We start from the raw sequence: 16085 nt of genomic DNA on the forward strand, positions 1-16085 counted from the left end.
ACCCATTTTCTGCCTTCTGATTTAGCTACAAAAGCTGTGCTTTAATCAGAAATATGGATAACCGTGACTCTGCTATAAAGGTGATGATTTTGAAGAGATGACAAAATTTCCCTAATCAAATTTCTAAATGCTTTCAGAAACAAAAATATACTCACTGCTCCAGAGCAGAATTAGAAATAATATTTAGAATCTCTTTTGGAATAGAATTCCAACAAATTACAGAGATAATAGGAGCAGAAAATATGTGTGTGTTTGTGTGTATGTGTGTGTGTGAGTGTGTGTGTGTGTTATACCTATTAGATCAGAAATTGAGAAAATAAGGCTATGGAAAGAGAAAATAATTTCATCTCAGGACAAAAGATTCACTTAAAATGAATAGCTGCTAAAATACGGAAATGAGGCTGGAAACTGTGGATAATAAACATTTCTTCTGCCTTAGAACTGAGAGACAGACTTAACCTTCACCCAAGTAGACATTAGAGGGTGTCCAACGGCAGTCTATAGGTTCTGAGTCTGTATATTTCTTTCCTCACTCAAAGACAATTAAAGAATACAGAAAAAGAAATAATGAGGCTATGGAAAGAAAATAGAGCAGTAGTTAAAGGAAATTTCATCCCACAGACTCAAAAGAACAAATACTTCTAAGAAATCATCTACTAAGGAATCCAGAAAAAATATTTCAAGAACTTGTCAATCTAAATAGAATGAGAGAAGGCACTGATTCAATGGAATAGTAGTAGAAAATAGTAAAGGCAAAAATAGAGAATATTTAATATTAAAATACTAGTAATATAATATTTAGTAATTATATTAAAAATATACTAAATACTAATTACATATTAAAACATGTCCATTATTTTCACATTTCTGCTAATCCTGTGACATCAGTCTTTGTTATAAATATGCTTAGGGGAATTTTTTTTTATCAGTACAAGTGTTTAAAAAGAGAAATAAATAAACTCTATAAATATCTGTTGTAGTTTTTGAGTTTGTTGTTAGAAGAATGGAATCCAAATATTATTACTGGAGCTGAATTATTTAGGTTCAAATTCCACCTTTACTCTTCTTTAGCAGAGTGATTCCTTGCAAATTATTTAATCTGTGTTCCAATTTCCTCCACTATTAAATGGGGATAATAATAGTACCTTACTGTATCAGTCAACACTGATAAAACAATGATATGTAACAAAAAACCACAAAATCTCAATGGTGTACAGTATAATAAACATTTACTGTTGACCCTTGAACAATATGGGAGTTAGGGGTGCTGACAGCTCCCCCCAACTCACGTAGTCGAAAATCTCCCTCCATACCCACAGTTCTGCATTCGCAGATTCAACCAACTGTGGATTGTGTAGTGCTCTAGTACATATTAACTGAAAAAAAAAATCCTTATATAAGTGTACAGGTGCAGCTCAAGCCTGCATTGTTCAAGCATCAACTGTATTTAGTTCACATTTCTGTGGTCAGCTGGGAATATGGCTGATCAGATGAGACTCAGCTAATGACAGTTCATTTGGAATATCTCTGTTCCACATATTTATTACCCTCCTCCTGGGATCAGCAGACAAGTTCCTTCTGTATAACGGAAGCACGACAATCATGCAAGAACTTTTCAAGCTTTTGTTCACATTACACCTGCTAACATTCTATTTGTCAAAGCCAGTCACAGGACCAACCTCAAACTCAAGTCAAGAAACAGTGGAATAAATTTCACGAATAGAGGCAGAGTGTGGAGAGTAAATAATTTTCAATAGTACTTGGGTTATAGAGAAAATTTCATTAGTTAACATATTAAAACACTTAGGGGCCTCCCTGGTGGCGCAGTGGTTGAGAGTCCGCCTGCCGATGCAGGGGACACGGGTTCGTGCCCCGATCCCGGAGGATCCCACATGCCGCGGAGCGGCTGGGCCCGCGAGCCATGGCCGCGGAGCCTGTGTGTCCGGAGCCTGTGCTCCGCAACGGGAGGGGCCACAGCAGTGAGAGGCCCGCGTACAGCAAAAAAAAAAAAAAAAAAAAAAAAAAAAAAAACAAAAAAAAAACACTTAGTATCTGGCACAGAGCAAGTACTCAATAGTTAACTATTATTACTTTGATTATTTGTATTATTTTCTTTTCATGCTAAACTTGGTTCATATAAAGAAAAAATTATCAAATGAGCCCCAGTAGTTATTTTCCTCAGAAAGCACAAGGGATCTAAAAGATTGAATCTTTGGTCTGGAAAGGTTAGAAGAGGACATATACTTAGTCTACATTTTTTCCAACCTAAGTTTAAAACTATGCAGAATCAGTGACAGAAACCAGACTAGATCCAAAAAAAATGAAGGTGGAAGGTATAGAAATGAGAATATAGAACATAGCTGCAATTACTCCTCTTAATAGTTGTCATACACTGAGCTTCTAGTGCACTTTCCTGATTGTAACAGCCTCACACTGTTACTGTTGTATTGTTTTAGAATCTCACATCCTTTAATATATGATGGCTTTGGCATGCAGAGTCACTATTTAGTTGGTAAGGCAGGTATAATTATTTGTGACTTATACATGAGGTAATTAAGATTCAGACAGTTTTTACCTTGACAAAGATCTTAGGCTAATTAGCAATGGAGCTGTTATTACAGCCTGGATGTTCTACTTCTTAAACCAGTTCTTTCCATTAAATGCAGAACATCCTGGATCTGGCTTAATTGTGGAATAAAATCCATCTAAAGGCCTTGCTGATTAACAAAGTTGCCACAATTTTCTTCAGTCTTCCTCACCAATCTGTACTAGATATATAATTGTCAAGTGTTTATAAGTATTGACGTTTGAGGCAGACATTGTGGACCCAAATTTAAAGCAAAAGTATTTAATTTTGTGGGTAATCTAGTCTGAAAAATGAGATTAAAAATTATGTTTTTCCTGAATTGTTTTCATAGATAATTAATACAGCATAATTATTTCTCCAGTTTTATAGTTATTCATTTACAGAAAACCTGGGCTAAGATTTCAGTTGGTCTCATATAACTATAGTAAAAATCCTCATAGTATTAACTAATTGATCTTTCCTTTGTTCTTTAATGGTGGGTTCATGTAATAGCCAAATCCATTAAGTTAATTACATATTGGATCTACTTGCTGCTCATTAGAGTGCACGTAAACATACAATTTGATAATTTAACTTCCAATTATAAATATTAATAAAGATATGTAAATTAATTTATAAATTAATTTGAAGTACCTTATGAAGGGAGACATTTATGCATTAAAATGTATGACCTCTAAGAGGCTAAACAATAACAATAAAAATGATATCTTTCTACACTGCATCTTTGCCTCACATCTTAAGATCAGAAGATATTTTATTTTTTACTATCTTTTTGAGTTTTCCAGTTTTAGAAACTTCACCTATTCTCTATATCTACCTCTCCTTATCACTCCATATTCACAAAGCCCACATATATTTAGTCAATAAATCCCATAAAGTCTGGAAAAGTCTTGCTAATGCTTGGCCTCCATTCCATCCCCATCACTGGTGCTATATTGAATCAACATCATTTCTCACAGTAAAAAGTACAGAAGCAAATATTTCTCTATTCTAGCTTAACTTCAGTGCTGTCTATCATTTAATTTTAGTCAAAATTAAATGGGATGGGGAAAAAAAACGAAGGGAGGGTATTCCAAAGCAATGGCACTGTACCTATAGACTTGACATTGGGGAAAATCACAAAATATGTCAGTCTAAATATAAGCTATCTGGTTTATTAATATATAATTTGCAATAAAGGAAACATTGGATTGCCTATTGAAAAAATTAATGGATGATTTCACTTGCCTCTAATGTCTCATTGCTTACAAATTAAGGTCAGACTCCTTAATATGGTACAAAAGCTTCTGTAGAACCAGACAAACTCTCCAGCCCATTCTTCCCCAGAAGAATTTTTTTCTCCAGATAAGAATCCATTCATGCCCTATTTATTTATTTTTTACAACTTTATTGGAGTATAATTGCTTCACAATGGTGTATTAGTTTCTGCTTTATAACAAAGTGAATCAGTTATACATATACATCTGTTCCCATATCTGTTCCCTCTTGCATCTCCCTTCCTCCCACCCTCCCTATCCCACCCCTCCAGGTGGTCACAAAGCACCGATCTGATCTCCCTGTGCTATGCAGCTGCTTCCCACTAGCTGTCTACCTTACGTTTGGTAGTGTATATATGTCCATGCCTCTCTCTCGCTTTGTCACAGCTTACCCTTCCCCTCCCCATATCCTCAAGTCCATTCTCAAGTAGGTCTGTGTCTTTATTCCTGTTTTACCTCTAGGTTCTTCATGACATATTTTTCCCTCTTAAATTCCATATATACATGTTAGTATACAATATTTGTCTTTCTCTTTCTGACTTACTTCACTCTGTATGACAGACTCTAGGTCTATCCACCTCATTACAAATAGCTCAATTTCATTTCTTTGCATGGCTGAGTAATATTCCATTGTATATATGTGCCACATCTTCTTTACCCATTCATCTGTCGATGGACACTTAGGTTGTTTCCATCTCCGGGCTATTGTAAATAGAGCTGCAATGAACAATTTGGTACATGACTCCTTTTGAATTATGGTTTTCTCAGGGTATATGCCCAGTAGTGGGATTGCTGGGTCATATGATAGTTCTATTTGTAGTATTTTAAGGAACGTCCATACAGTTCTCCATAGTGGCTGTACCAATTCACATTCCCACCAAAAGTGCAAGAGGGTTCCCTTTTCTCCACACCCTCTCCAGAATTTATTGTTTCTAAATTTTTTGATGATGGCCATTCTGACTGGTGTGAGATGATATCTCATTGTAGTTTTGATTTGCATTTCTCTAATGATTAATGATGTTGAGCATTCTTTCATGTGTTTGTTGGGAGTCTGTATATCTTTGGAGAAATGTCTATTTAGGTCTTCTGCCCATTTTTGGATTGGGTTGTTTGTTTTTTTGTTATTGAGCTGCATGAGCTGCTTATAAATTTTGGAGATTAAACCTTTGTCAGTTGCTTCATTTGCAAATATTTTCTCCCATGCTGAGGGTTGTCTTTTGGTCTTGTTTATGGTTTCCTTTGCTGTGCAGAAGCTTTTAAGTTTCATTAGGTCCCATTTGTTTATTTTTGTCTTTATTTCCATTTCTCTAGGAGGTGGGTCCAAAAGGATCTTGCTGTGATTTATGTCATAGAGTGTTCTGCCTATGTTTTCCTCTAAGAGTTTAATAGTGTCTGGCCTTACATTTAGGTCTTTAATCCATTTTGAGCTTATTTTTGTGTATGGTGTTAGGGAGTGATCTAATCTCATACTATTACATGTACCTATCCAGTTTTCCCAGCATCACTTATTGAAGAGGCTATCCTTTCTCCACTGTACATTCCTGCCTCCTTTATCAAAGATAAGGTGACCATATGTGCGTGGGTTTATCTCTGGGCTTTCTATCCTGTTCCATTGATCTATCTTCCTGTTTCTGTGCCAGTACCATACTGCCTTGATTACTGTAGCTTTGTAGTATAGTCTGAAGTCAGGGAGCCTGATTCTTCCAGCTCTGTTTTTCGTTCTCAAGATTGCTTTGGCTATTCGGGGTCTTTTGTGTTTCCATACAAATTTTGAAATTTTTTGTTCTAGTTCTGTGAAGAATGCCAGTGGTAGTTTGATAGGGATTGCATTGAATCTGTAGATTGCTTTGGGTAGTAGAGTCATTTTCACAATGTTGACTCTTCCAATCCAAGAACATGGTATATCTCTCCATCTATTTGTATCATCTTTAATTTCTTTCATCAGTGTCTTATAATTTTCTGCATACAGGTCTTTTGTCTCCTTAGGTAGGTTTATTCCTAGATATTTTATTCTTTTTGTTGCAATGGTAAATGGGAGTGTTTTCTTGATTTCACTTTCAGATTTTTCATCATTAGTGTATAGGAATGCCAGAGATTTCTGTGCATTAATTTTGTATCCTGCTACTTTACCAAATTCATTGATTAGCTCTAGTAGTTTTCTGGTAGCATCTTTAGGATTCTCTATGTATAGTATCATGTCATCTTCAAACAGTGACAGCTTTACTTCTTCTTTTCCAATTTGGATTCCTTTTATTTCCTTTTCTTCTCTGATTGCTGTGGCTAAAACTTCCAAAACTATGTTGAATAAGAGTGGTGAGAGTGGGCAACCTTGTCTTGTTCCTGATCTTAGTGGAAATGGTTTCAGTTTTTCACCATTGAGGACGATGTTGGCTGTGGGTTTGTCATATATGGCCTTTATTATGTTGAGGAAAGTTCCCTCTATGCCTACTTTCCACAGGGTTTTTATCATAAATGGGTGTTGAATTTTGTCGAAAGCTTTCTCTGCATCTATTGAGGTGATCATATGGTTTTTCTCCTTCAATTTATTAATATGGTATGTCATGTTGATTGATTTACGTATATTGAAGAATCCTTGCATTCCTGGAATAAACCCCACTTGATCATGGTGTATGGTCCTTTTAATGTGCTGTTGGATTCTGTTTGCTAGTATCTTGTTGAGGATTTTTGCATCTATGTTCATCAGTGATATTGGCCTGTAGTTTTCTTTCTTTGTGACATCCTTGTCTGATTTTGGTATCAAGGAGATGGTGGCCTCGTAGAATGAGGTTGGGAGTGTTCCTCCCTCTGCTATATTTTGGAAGAGTTTGAGAAGGATAGGTGTTAGCTCTTCTCTAAATGTGTATTTAGAATGTGTATTCTGTTGTTTTTGGATGGAATGTCCTATAAATATCAATTAAGTCCATCTTGTTTAATGTATAATTTAAAGCTTGTGTTTCCTTATTTATTTTCATTTTGGATTATCTGTCCATTGGTGAAAGTGGGGTGTTAAAGTCCCCTACTATGAATGTGTTACTGTCGATTTCCGCTTTTATGGCTGTTAGTGTTTGCCTTATGTATGGAGGTGCTCCTATGTTGGGTGCATAAATATTTACAATTGTTATATCTTCTTCTCAGATCGATCCCTTGATCATTATTTATTGTCCTTCTTTTTCTCTTCTAATAGTCTTTATTTTAAAGTCTATTTTGTCTGATATGAGAATTGCTACTCCAACCTTCCTTTGGTTTCCATTTGAATGGAATATCTTTTTCCATCCTCTTTCAGTCTGTATGTGTGTCTAGGTCTGAAGTGGGTCTCTTGTAGACAGCATATATATGGGTCTTGTTTTTGTATCCATTCAGCCAATGTGTCTTTTGGTGGGAGCATTTAGTCCATGTACATTTAAGGTAATTATCGATATATATGTTCCTATTCCCATTTTCTTAATTGTTTTGGGTTGGTTATTATAGGTCTTTTCCTTCTGTTGTGTTTCTTGGCTAGAGAAGTTCCTTTAGCAATTGTTGTAAAGCTGGTTTGGTGGTGCTGAACTCTCTCAGCTTTTGCTTGTCTGTAAGGTTTTAATTTCTCCATCAAATCTGAATGAGATCCTTGCTGGGTTGAGTAATCTTAGTTGCAGGTTTTTCTCCTTCATCACTTTAAATATGTCCTGCCAATTCTTTCTGGCTTGCAGAGTTTCTGCTGAAAGATCAGCTGTTAACCTGATAGGGATCCTCTTGTGTGTTATTTGTTGTTTTTCCCTTGTGTTTTTTTTTTTTTTTTTTTTTTTTCTTTTTGCGGTATGTGGGCCTCTCACTGTTGTGGCCTCTCCCGTTGCGGAGCACAGGCTCCGGATGCACAGGCCCAGCGGCCATGGCTCACGGGCCCAGCCGCTCCGCGGCATATGGGATCCTCCCAGACCGGGGCACGAACCTGTATCCCCTGCATCGGCAGGCGGACTCTCAACCACTGCGCCACCAGGGAGGCCCTCCCTTGTGGTTTTTAATATATTTTCTTTGTATTTAAATTTTGGCAATTTGATTAATATGTGTCTTGGCGTATTTCTCCTTGGATTTATTCTATATGGGACTCTCTGTGCCTCCTGGACTTGATTAACTATTTCCTTTCCCATATTAGGGAAGCTTTCAACTATAATCTCTTCAAATATTTTCTCAGTCCCTTTCTTTTTGTCTTCTTCTTCTGGAACCCCTATAATTCGAATGTTGGTGCATTGAATGTTGTCCCAGAGGTCTCTGAGACTGTCCTCAGTTCTTTTCATTCTTTTTCCTTTATTCTGCTCTGCAGTAGTTATTTCCACTATTTTATCTTCCACCTCACTTATCCGTTCTTCTGCCTCAGTTATTCTGCTATTGATCCCATCTAGAGTATTTTTAATTTCATTTATTGTGTTGCTCATCATTGCTTGTTTCATCTTTAGTTCTTCTAGGTCCTTGTTAACTGTTTCTTGCATTTTGTCTATTCTATTTTCAAGATTTTGGATCAGCTTTACTATCATTATTCTGAATTCTTTTTCAGGTAGACTGCCTCTTTCCTCTTCATTTGTTAGGTCTGGTGGGTTTTTATCTTGCTCCTTCACCTGTTGTGTGTTTTTCTGTCTTCTCATTTTGCTTATCTTACTGTGTTTGCGGTCCCCTTTTTGCAGGCTGCAGGTTCGCAGTTCCCGTTGTTTTTGGTGTCTGTCCCCAGCGGCTAAGGTTGGTTCAGTGGGTTGTGTAGGCTTCCTGCTGGAGGGGACTAGTGCCTGTGTTCTGGTGGATGAGGCTGGATCTTGTCTTTCTGGTGGGCAGGTCCACGTCTGGTGGTGTGTTTTGGGGTGTCTGTGGACCTATTATTATTTTAGGCAGACTGTCTGCTAATTGGTGGGGTTGTGTTCCTATCTTGCTAGTTGTTTGGCATAGGGTGTCCAGCTCTGTAGCTTGCTGGTCGTTGAGTGAAGCTGGGTGCTGGTGTTGAGATGGAGATCTCTGGGAGATTTTCGCCATTTGATATTATGTGGAGCTGGGAGGTCTCTTTTGGGCCAGTGTCCTGAAGTTGGCTCTCCCACCTCAGAGGCACAGCAGTGACTCCTGGGTGCAGCACCAAGAGCCTTTCATCCACACGGCTCAGAATAAAAGGGAGAAAAAGTAGAAAGAAAGAATTAGTAGAAGTAGAAAGAAAGAAAGAAAGAAAGAAAGAAAGAAGAAAAGAGGGAGGGAGGGATGGGGAGGAAGGAGGAAGGAAGGAGGGAAGGAAGGGCAAAAAGAAAGAAGACAAAGTAAAATAAAATAAAGTATGGTAAAATATAATAAATTTATTAAAATAAAAAATTATTAAGGAAAAACAAACAAACAAAATGGACGGATAGAACCCTGGGACAAATGGTCGAAGCAAAGCTATACAGACAAAATCGCACACAGAAGCATACACATACACACTCACAAAAAGAGAAAAAGGGGAAAAAAATCATAAATCTTGCTTTCCAAGTCCACCTCCTCAATTTTGGATGATTCGTTGTCTATTCATGTATTGCACAGATGCAGGGTACATCAAGTTGATTGTGGAGCTTTAATCCGCTGCTTCTGAGGCTGCTGGGAGAGATTTCCCTTTCTCTTCTTTGTTCTCACAGCTTCCGGGTCTCAGCTTTGGATTTGGCCCCGCCTCTGCGTGTAGGTCGCCGGAGGGCGTCTGTCCTTTGCTCAGACAGGACGGAGTTAAAGGAGCAGCCGCTTAGGGGACTCTGGCTCACTCAGGCCGGGGGTAGGGAGGGGTACGGAGTGTGGGGGTGGTCCTGCGGCGGCAGAGGCCAGTGTGATGTTGCACCAGTGCGAGGCGCGCCGTGCGTTCTCCCCCGGAAGTTGTCCCTGGATCACGGGACTCCGGCAGTGGTGGGCTGCACAGGCTCCCCTGAAGGGGGGCATGTACAGTGACCTGCGCTCGCACACAGGCCTCTTGGCGGTGGCGGCGGCAGCAGCACCACCGTCCCATGCCCGTCTCTGGGGTCCGCGCTTTTAGCCGCGGCTCGCACCTGTCTCTGGAGCGCCTTTAAGTAGCGCTCTTAATCCCCACTCCTCACACACCAGGAAACAAAGAGGGAAGAAAAAGTCTCTTGCCTCTTCGGCAGGTCCAGACTTTCCCCCAGACTCCCTCCCAGCTAGCTGTGGCGCACTAGCCACTTCAGGCTGTGTTTACGCCGCCAACCCCAGTCCTCTCCCTGCGCTCCGACCGAAGCCTGAGCCTCAGCTCCCAGCCCCGCCCGCCCTGGCGGGCGAGCAGACAAGCCTCTCGGGCTGGTGAGTGCCGGTCGGCACCGATCCTCTGTGTGGGAGTCTCTCCGCTTTGCCCTACCCAGGTACGTGGGGAGTTTCTTGCCTTTTGGGAGGTCTGAGGTCTTCTGCCAGCATTCAGTAGGTGTTCTGTAGGAGTTGTTCCACGTGTAGATGTATTTCTGGTGTATCTGTGGGGAGGAAGGTGATCTCCGCGTCTTACTCTTCCCCATGCCCTATTTAAATTGCTCCTAGAACTCTCTGTCTTACTATTTAAGGATACCTCTTCATCTTCTAAGTTACATGCCTAACACCATTACTTCTGCGAACACTTTTTCAAATCCTCAAGGCATAGCTAGTTCATTCCCTCTATGCGCTCATGTTGTAAATTTATCTATTTTACAAACTATGTTATACTGTTGTTGTTGAAGAGTATCTATGCCCAAAATGTTGAGTTCTTGTTTTTTATTCATGAGCTGCTGACACAGAGTCCATCACATAGTAGTGTTTGATAGATAGATGATAGATAGACAGATATATGAATAAAGTGGTTGAGAAAAGCATATCAGCTAACAAAAATGTCATCAAATCACCTCAAATCTCTCAAATTTGAGCTGATCTCATACTGTTTCATTTTCAGCCCCCGTATTTATGAGATACCGTATACCAAGGATCAATTATATAATAATTTGCAGTACAGTATCCTATATTGAAACTTTTGTGGTTTCCCATGAACCAGAATAGTATTGTGGATAAAGAATGTGATTTGAAGTTAAAGACCATGGATTTCTGCCCACTTTGACATTTTCTTATATGTAACCTTTAAAAGTTATATAACTTCTCTGAGCCTCAGTCCTCTCCTCAGAGAAAGAGAGGATGATAACATGGGCTCTAACTCATGGACTTTTTTTATAACAGATTGTTGTAACCCCAGGGCAGGTCTGAGTCACTAATGAAGACTTATAACTCTCAGCCCCTTGCTAAGATCTCTGATTTCCTTCCTAACTTGTATGAGGTGATCACATTAAATATGCTTGATATTCAAGCTCTTAAAGCAGAAATTGTGTGGCGGGAACTAGGATGCAGTTATCAAAATAAGAATTATGGTTTATGCTATTGCTAACTTCGTCCCCTGCCTTAGGTCTGGGAATTCTCACCAGCAAGGCTCTGCAGGCCTAGAGTCTCTTTAATACAGAAATGGATAAATGAGATAGATTGGGGAAAGGTTTATTTTATCCTACATGGGAGTCTATAACTCTTCATGCAGAAGGAGGAAACAAAAACCAAGGTCAAAACTCAATAGCTCAGTGAGTATCTCTGCGATAACCAGAAAGCTAGAAAGAGACCCCTTTTATAACCATACATCTCGAGCATCCAAAGAGCTTCACCAACCTGCTTAGCCTTTGTTGCTTCTCTGTTTTCTGTCAGATGGGATAGGTTTACTATTGCACAAGTTACAAATCCTCTGACCATATACCTCTTGAAATTCTGTATGTACCTGCTTAGGCTAGCAAAGTTCTCTATTTTGGGGGTGGGGGAGGGGTTGCCTCTCTTTCTCTTGCTCTGTCTCTTTTTGTATGTCTCTGTGTCTCTGTCTCTTTATCTGTCTCTTTCTCTTTTTGTCCTTCTTATAAACAAATTCCCTATACACAGGCAGTTTGAGCTTAACACTTCTATCCAGCATATGACCTTTGATACAGAAAAAGTTTATAATGACTGGTCGATATTTCCAAACAGTGGGTTCAAATCCTGACCCTGCTCTTTTACATATAACTTGTTATATAACTTGCAGTCAATGAGTTAGTCACTCTCAAACCACAGGAGCTTACCTGAAAATGGGGGCAATAATAATCTCTTCTTCATATGTTTTTTGTGATAAGTCTATAAAGCCTTTAGCACAGTGTCTAGTACACAATAAACACTCCAGTAATATTATCTATTATGAATGACACTGCCCCTAATATGTGCCTGTGTACGAGGGTGTGTTGGAGCCAGGTCAATACTGACTTAAGAGAGCCAATTGGTACATACTCAGAAATTTTACTAACAAATTGTTAAACTGTTGGTAGCTTGAAATTACCCATAGTGTGAGTAAATAGACCAAGGAAATTAGCAACTGCTACAAATCAAGGTTTTTGTTTTTTTTTTTTGAGAGCTGGTTACCAACCTATAACTACTTATATATAATATACTGTATGAATTTGACAAAAAATGTAATAATATTTAACACTGTTAATATATGACACGGTGTATAAACCCCGAACTACATCTGATAGTAAGCACTTCTCGATATAGATTTCTTCTGTTATAGTTGTATTCTTCTGTTATAGTTGTAGTGATGATGAAACAAGCAAAATTGTGTAAAAGAACATTGTAAACTCTAAGTTGTAAGAGCATTTCCTATTCTTATATTAGTGACAGTTCAAAAAGGCACATGATTATACAATCTAAAAGAAACCAGTGATTACCTCTTTCTTTTTTCATTAGAGTTCCAAAGAAAATTTGTGTTGTGACATTCCTAAGTTTATATTGATCAATGTGCCCACAAGTTTTGTTCAGACGAGGAGGAGATTGAGCAATTGACAAAGAGGCAAGACCACAGGTCTTTCCTCTAAGGAACATGCCTTTATGTTATTTCATTCTACCTTTCCATTGTTGGGACTATGGCAAAAGCTTTTCCAACTAATTAGCTCACCAACTGAGACTTTTCATCTTCCTCATTTTTATATGAACCCTATAATTAGCTCACCAGTCTTCTCAGTTACCCAAACTCAGAATAATATTAATTTCCTTGGATAATTTGAATATGGTTATCTCTATCTGAAATGTCCTTTTTCTTGTCCCATCCAGGAAAATTTGGCTCACTCCTTCCCCTTATAAACTCTATAATACCCTGGACCCCTCACTATTGAATGCATTATTACATGAATTTCAATTACTTACACACCTGCTTGTCATTTTGGGGGGAGATTCTGAACACCGTAAATGTTTTAGAATGAATAAATTTACGAGTACCCATATTCTCTTTAAAATTCTGCTGATATCTTTCTCTTTTATACTTTATTATATAAGGATTCTAAAGATAATTGTCTTTCTGAGCAAGAACGTTGAACGGAAGGGATACTTTCTGGAAACTATTTTACTAACCCAGAAAGTTACAGTATTAAAGGACAAAAAAATAAAACCACTTGTGAAATCATCTTAAGCTTTACCCAGTTATAAAACATACCAGTCAGTATAGGCATAATTCCCATCTGCTAATCTCTAAGCACAATGGATTCATCAGGAAGCTTGCCACAGTACCTGAAAATGGTGGGAATATCAGGATAGGTTTAATCTCTACCAGTCAGCTGATGGAGGATGGTGCAAATGAAGCCAATATCCGCAGCTGGTTTCCTTTATGATCCAGTTAATTTTGCTTAAGCAATTTGACCGAGAGGTAAGATCTCACACCTTCTGATTTATATTCACTAGATAATTATGATATAGAGGAGGAAAATCAAACCTCTCAGTTAGTTATACTACATCCATTTTCCTTATTGATTACAGTGACATCTCCCATATCACCTTTAGCTTTACTAATACTTACATTCATTTTAATCAAAACCACTCATCAACAATCACTCACTGGCAGGAAATGCACAGTTGTGTCAACCATATCACTGGGCCTTTGACTACTCTTTGAGTATATGGGGTTGGTATCCCCTGAGTTTGTAGAGAGCCGTCCACACCATGTGCATTCCCTTAAATCCCGAGTACCAAGTCTTTTCCTGTCCATCTCCCAAGGTCTCTGACTAACTATATCCTCTTTCTCTTTTTTGGAAAACTGCACCATTGTTATTAGTGCCTGACTGAGTCCTCTAGAGTCCTCTTTGAAGCACCTTTTAGGGGGAATAATTCTCACAGTTGCCACCTCATGCTCCTCTGAACACACACACACACACACACACACACACACACAATTCTGCTGTAACATAGCACAGCAAAGAGTGGCCAGCAGGTGGGGATCCAGGTTTTCCACAGCCTTGCATAAAATTACAAAATATTCTGATAATTGTGATATTGGTTGAACTCTTACACTTCAAAGTGATGCTCTCTCTAGGAATTGCAAAATATAATCAATTTCTCTCTCCTATTTTTGATCAAACTCAGGGCCTTGAAGCAATCCTAAATTCATTTTATTTATATTTTTATTGTTCTTTTTACCTCCAGAAAATAAACACACATCATGAGGACAGAAACTTTGCCTATTTTGTTCATTTTCTATGCCTGGTGCCTAGAATAAAGCTTGTAAGTTGTAGGTACTCAACAGTATCTTCTGAGTGAATGTATAAAAGAATGCTGTTTAATCCTCAAAACAACACTGAAAGGTAGGTACTGCTATTATCCCCACAGTGAGGATGAGAACACTGAGTCATGGAGAGGCTCCCTAGATAAAAAAAAAGTTCATATAGCTGGTTGGCTGTCTAGTCAGGATATGAAACCATTTCAGCTAGCTGCAGAACCTGTGTTCTTAACAATCTAGAAGTATAACAAATCCTAAAGAATGCAAAGCATGTGAACATGCAAAAATATTTCATATGTATATAAAAATTCATTTCCATACTCAATGATTATTGTGAACAGATAAAGACGAAAATCGTATTTTAAAGGATATCATCTTAGTAAAAAGGAGAAAAGCAATTATGTTGTATCTGAGATTAAATACAGTTGCTAAGGCAAGCAAACAAACAAAGAAACAATAATGACAAGCATGCTCTGAGCATTATGACAGCCGAGGTATATGGAAACACAATTGCAGTTACATTAGAGGGGAAAAATATTCTCTTTATTTTAATGGGTGAAAGAGTGTTATGTGATGTTAAATTTCACATGTGGAAATATTTGGAAATTCCAGAAAACACTGGAATTATCTGATAGACAATATTATCGTGAGAAATATAAAAGTAGTATTAAAGTACACATTAAGTATAGTCAACAAAGAATTGATTCTTCAGACTGTTGAGTTAGTGATGCAACCTGCAATTGTGATAGTGGCATAATTCAGATGAAATTTCTATACAAATGAATAATGTGAAATAAGATGATAAAATAAGGAAAACAAAAGGAAAGCAATAATATGAGTAATCTGATATTATTGGAGTAAGAAAAAAAGATAGAAGGAATAACCAAAACTATAAATGAAAAAGTTCTTGGTCAAAAGAACTATCATAAAAAAATGTAAGGAATTGTCATATCCGAGGATAAGTCAATTTTAAATAAAGAACTATATTCAGGTAAATACTGGAATATTGCTTGAACCACAAAGGAAAGCAGGAAGAGAATAAACACAGATTATCTATAAAAGGACACAAATAAGATTTACTTCTATATTACTTCTATGCATCACTAAATATGAGACATATATGGAAAAATATCTCTAATTTTGAAGGAAGAAAATGGGGGAACAAGAATATTAAATGAAATCAAGCTACATTTCACATGTGAAGACAATAGAACAACTCTACTAGACAAGGAAATATTAAAAATATGCTCATCTTTATACAATTTTTGAAAGAAAAATGAAGATATGAACAGAGAAAGAAAAATATGAGCACAAGAATGGGGAATTCATAGATTAAAAGGACTTATGACAAGCACTGAAACCTAGAAAAGTGTGATGTATGTCTGTATGAACACACATATACACTTACATACATACATAGAGACACATATATATACAGATGTATATACAATGTTTTTCAAACTAATAATTAAACAATGTAAAGGCACAATTAATCTTGAATGGAACATATATAATATAAAATATATTTTTAAATGAATATAAAATTCATACTATATCCAAAGAATATTGAAGTATGTGTGAGGGGAGGAGAAAAAAATGATGTAGGAAAAACAAAAGCCAACATGAACTACTTGTCTTAAAGAAGTGTGATAGAAAGGATACCAGCTCACCCTTGATGCTGACATTTAGAGAAACAGAG

The sequence above is a fragment of the Mesoplodon densirostris genome, chromosome 6 (genome assembly GCF_025265405.1).
Source record: "Mesoplodon densirostris isolate mMesDen1 chromosome 6, mMesDen1 primary haplotype, whole genome shotgun sequence".
In the NCBI taxonomy this organism is placed as follows: domain Eukaryota; kingdom Metazoa; phylum Chordata; class Mammalia; order Artiodactyla; family Ziphiidae; genus Mesoplodon; species Mesoplodon densirostris.